General features: G+C 41.1%; 1 long non-coding RNA gene across 1 annotated transcript; it reads right to left on the bottom strand.

The window, feature by feature from the left end:
- Nucleotides 1-1,051: 1,051 nt before the first annotated feature.
- On the bottom strand, nt 1,052-3,744 carry LOC109521142 (uncharacterized). Its single transcript, XR_002169295.1, has 3 exons — nt 3,735-3,744; nt 2,944-2,948; nt 1,052-1,131 (listed from the first exon to the last, which is right to left on the bottom strand). It is a non-coding gene; the product is annotated as an uncharacterized LOC109521142 (long non-coding RNA).
- Between the last annotated feature and the right edge of the window lie 1,108 nt (nt 3,745-4,852).

Raw genomic sequence — 4,852 nt, 5'->3', positions numbered from 1 at the left:
GGTCTTATCCAGCGTAGTATCTCTCTGTTTAATTGCTTGACTTGACATTATCAAGGTAGAACATCTTACAATGCCAAGAGGTGTAAAATCTAAGACAAATTCTCATTTTCTTATCGGATGGAATGCGGCGAATGCGACTCGACTGGAGAGTGCTGCTGCTGCTGCTTATCAATTCTAATTAAGTTTTCATTTCGGCTCGTTAGCGCGGCAAAAGGAGCCCTGCATGTGTGAAAATGGAGGGGGACTTCCAATTAAACATTTAATAGACATAACGTGAAGCTCAGGACTGGCGAGAACAGAGACATTTCTCACATTTGTGAGCCTGCACAGGTTAGGGGTTAGAGAAAGTGGGTTTGTGAATTTGGATTGTGGTTTTTGCAGGTTTTTTTTCATGGTCCAAAAGCAACTTTTCATTTTTTGGCCACAATACCAAAAGGCATGTTTTAGTGCAAACACCACATTGCCATGCCATACTTACAGTGAAGCAAGGTAGCGGCACCATGCTTTGGGGCTATTTTACTACAGCTGGGACTTAGACAAGGTGGAAGGCATTATGAATTGTTCCAAATAGGACCTTCAGGCTTCTGCAACAAAGTTAAAAAAAGAAAATAAAAGCCAAGAAAAGCCTACAGGATCAGCTAAAACTTCTATATACAGTATCATTGAATGGTATGGATCTCGAATGCATTCATGAAATGCAAATTGAATAAAAATCCTTCAGGGTTCAGAGGTCTGTGGACTCGGGTCAATTAGTGGGGCCAGGTTTCGAAGGAAACCGCATCCAATTGATCCGTTATGCTGTTCTCAAATGCCATCAAAAGTGAAGTCATCTCCAAGTTCAAACTGATTTAAATACAGGATAAAAGCTGTGCTTTTTCACATTCCTTTGAAATAAGGTCTTAAAATCAGTTTTTGAAATCAATTTCACTAAATGGTCTTTTTGTAATTTCAGAAAGCAACTTTTTCTTTCTGTAATTTGCTTTTAAAACTTTTGCTCATAAATGCATTTAAATGTTGTCAATGTACATTCTTATAGTCATTTTAATGTTCTGTCTGTAAATGCTTTTCGGTGTTGTGCTTTTGGTTGTGTAAAGCACATTGAGTTACCTTGTGTATGAAACGTGTGTATGTCTTGCCTTGACTTAGTGGTAAGTGTGTGTTGAGTCCTATTTAACTGATTGAATCTGATTAGTTAATTCCAAACACAGCATATTGATGACTGTGTTGACTGATTAAGTTTTCACAAAGTGATACACTTCTGGGCGGAGAAAAACATTCATTATCTATTGATCGATAAAACGCAGCACAGACAAAATGCACTTCAGCATGGTCTTACAGCGATGATCACGTGGTTGTGCTTGTTTGCTCTATTCGGGCAAATTTAATCGGGAAATCGCTCTCATGTTTAATGACTTCACTATGAAACTAAAACAAACAAAATAATTACACTCATTGTATATTCAGATTCAGATTCAGATTTAAGCTGCAGCTGTTGTGAGAGCACTATAGAAATACATCCGTCCGTCCATTTTCTGATCTGTTTATCCTCAAAAGGGTCACGAGTGTGCTGGAGCTTATCACAGCTGTTTTCGGGCAGCAAGCGGGGGACAACCTGAACTGTTTGTCGGTCAATCGCAGGGCACACATAGACGAACAACCATATTTTTGGAATGTGGGAGGAAACCGGAGTACCCGGAGAAAACCCACACAGGCCCGGGGAGAACATGCAAACTCCAAACAGGAAGGCTCGTAATACATGTAATACAGTATAAACATGTCAATTACAAATTCATGTGTTCAACATGAAGAAAAAAATGATTTCATAAGATAAGAGACACACAACTGTAGTGTTCCCACTTCATATCTGAAAACATTCAGTCAGCAAATAAAAGTGTCTTCTCCAGATTAGGATGTGCCGCACACCAAAGCCGTTTATGATCATCTTTCAATTTTTTGGCCTGAACTCTGCCATGATTTTGTTGCCATTACGGATGATTTTCAACTTTGCCAATTCGTAGTCTCGGCTGAGCTTCGTTTGGGAGACTCCCTTTCGAAAAGTGAGAGACAATTTCAGCCTTCGCATACAGCGAGATTTGTTTCCGTTTACCAGACATGTTTTCAGACCATGTGCTCAAGACTGCACCGTGCCTCCGGAAGTACAACACTGTACACGGCGATCAGTAGCGTCGCTGAGCAACATAGGGGAATCTCGCACTGTACATTTTGTTCATAACCAAGGGTGCGGTGGCAGTTAGCTTGCACGGTTCATTGTAACGAAGGCTTTTTCACTATTTTGTAGGAAAAATCTGGTCATGATAATGAATTTTTCATGATTTTTCATGCTGTCAGCAAAATCGGCAAATGGAAAATGAATTACAAGAAAACGGGACTTTGAAATGTGAATGTTATCGGAGTGAAAACATAAACGGGGTACGGTGAAAACAGGTTGGACCGTAACAGGACAAAAAAATTATGTGACTCACAATTTGAAAATGCTGACTGCACGTTGCTTTGCAAAAGCAGCACAGACACAACTATTCTCTGTCTGCCAATCAACAGAAGAGGAGCGGCATCTCATTCAAATCGACGCCTGGTTTTGTCGACTTGAAATCAGAAATGGAAAGTCGAGGTTCCACTCGCGAAATATTATGACATCCCACGTGAAGATGGAAGCAATGACTGAAAAGCGGTCGGGGTGACAAAAAGGTCAAAGGACTTTAACGCCGAGCCCCCCTGGGACTAAAATGGACAGAGGACACAGGATGGTTGGCGGATGGATTGCTCACAGAAGATAAAGAGGAGGAGGGGCGGACTGAGCAGAAGAACCAGGAGTCTGCAAGCGCAAGTGATGGAGTGCTCGGCCGCGTATGATGACCGGGATCTATCACCTGTCTTTCTTTTCCATAAGGGAAACCATTACCGTGATTGATTCCTTGGTGGGACTGCTGCTCTTGTTCTTTAGAATCCAAGGAGAGACGTCAATTGTATAGCTGGTGATAAACAAATGTGCGCTTGTCATTAAGGGGCATTATCAGCGCAAGACAGCCGCTTCGGCAAAGCCACTTCTGAGCACACCAGCCAAACTTTGTGGTTAGGGCTCCAAAAATTGGTCAGTGTTGATGCAAGAGCCGCTGAGATGAGGTCAAACATCCCCCGCCTTCCATTATCGCCATCAAGTTGAACAGTTGGCAAATCACCTTTTGACAGCAATGACTCATTCAGCAGGTCCGTATACACTTTGGCAGTCGACGAGGCATCATTAGAGCGACCGGTCACGAAAAGGGAAGGCTCAGTGTTCGGCGGACCGCAATTACTGGGATGCATTGGAGGGGTCAGGACTCTTGGAGATCCATGTCAAAAATATACAGAGGATTATGTTTATTTGTCAGGTGAGAGCGAGGATGATCCTAGATGATCGCTGGTCTAAAGAGCCCGCGGCAGCTGTCAGAATGGGAAAATTATCCGATGGGTAATATGCACCAGCAGCTGCACACGCTAATGGCGTTCCAATCTGCCATGAGCAGGTCTAAAGTAACTTGACTGATGATGGGGAAATGTATTGAGCAGCGAATACAAATAAGACTTTTTGTTTTATTAAGGCACTCCTTTCATGTTCTGAACTCCTGGCTACATAAATGTATTTAAGATGAGCGTTTAAACCAATGATGGGCATTTGATGAATTTAACTTACCGTATTTTCCACACTAATAGGCGCACTGGATTATGAGGCGCACCATCAATAAATGGCCCATTTTGTAATTTTTTTCATATATTGGATCTACTGCATTATAAGACGCAATCTACAATGCATCCACTAGATGGAGCTACGCTCAAGGAAATGCCAACAGAACGACCAGATATCAGTAAAACCTATTTAATAAAGCAGCCACACAGTTCACTTAACCAACAGCAAGTTATAACATTGACTCATTAACGTTGAACTCTCTTGCCGATGCTCTATTTCCGTGTTCAACCTGGAAACTGATTGCCTTAAGTTTCTTAACTCTGCGTTGTAAGTATGTCTCAAGCAAGGAGCCATTTTTGGGTCAACATATTACCGTAATAACCATACACAAGGCGCATCGGATTTTAAGGCGCTGTGAGCTTTTAAGAAAATGGAAGGCTTTTCGTGTGGAAAATATGGTAATTGATTAAAGGGAAAATTATTGATCAATTCATTGTGGGGGGGGGGGGTTCTTGTTTTATTTTATTTATTAATTTACATTGATCGGTTAACCCATTAAGTGTTGTTTTAGTAGATTTTATTTGTATTTGTATGTATATTTCGGTGAGGGTTGATGTGATGAAAAGGAAATATGTGTGAAGGGGGGTTAAAAAAAGTGATGGGCATTTTTCAAAATGTACTTGATAGATTTCCAGGGGATTAATCACAAATCAGAAACCGCACGTTTTTTGTTGCTGTTGTTGTTGTTGTTGTTGTCATCATTTAGTGTCATTTTGTATCATGTCATTGTTGATTGAATTTGTGTAGCTATGATCATCAGGCAAAGCACGATTCACAGGTTTCATAAAAAGGAAATAGATTGGAGTAGTCAAAAGGGGGATAAAAGTACCAAGAACAAAAACAAGAAAAATCATAGCAACGCTGGTGAAAACTAGCAACAGACTCCGTTGCATGAAAAAAAACAAAAAAAAAAAACAGGCATGGGCTGGTTTCTCGCCGTTGGCAGGGTACGAGACAATTTGACTAAGGACAGGGGTAGACCCACTTAACTACAATTCAAGTGATTGTTCTTTTGTAATTGTCATCCTTTGGATGTTTTGAACTGCTGCTTTCGTGCCAATATCGCATTGAGCAGAATCATGTCGCGGCAAACAAAGCAGCGCAGCT

The sequence above is a fragment of the Hippocampus comes genome, unplaced genomic scaffold (genome assembly GCF_001891065.2).
Source record: "Hippocampus comes isolate QL1 unplaced genomic scaffold, H_comes_QL1_v1.1 scaffold85, whole genome shotgun sequence".
In the NCBI taxonomy this organism is placed as follows: Eukaryota; Metazoa; Chordata; class Actinopteri; order Syngnathiformes; family Syngnathidae; genus Hippocampus; species Hippocampus comes.
Note: the sequence above shows the minus strand (reverse complement) of the source record. Positions and strands in the feature narration are given on the sequence as shown.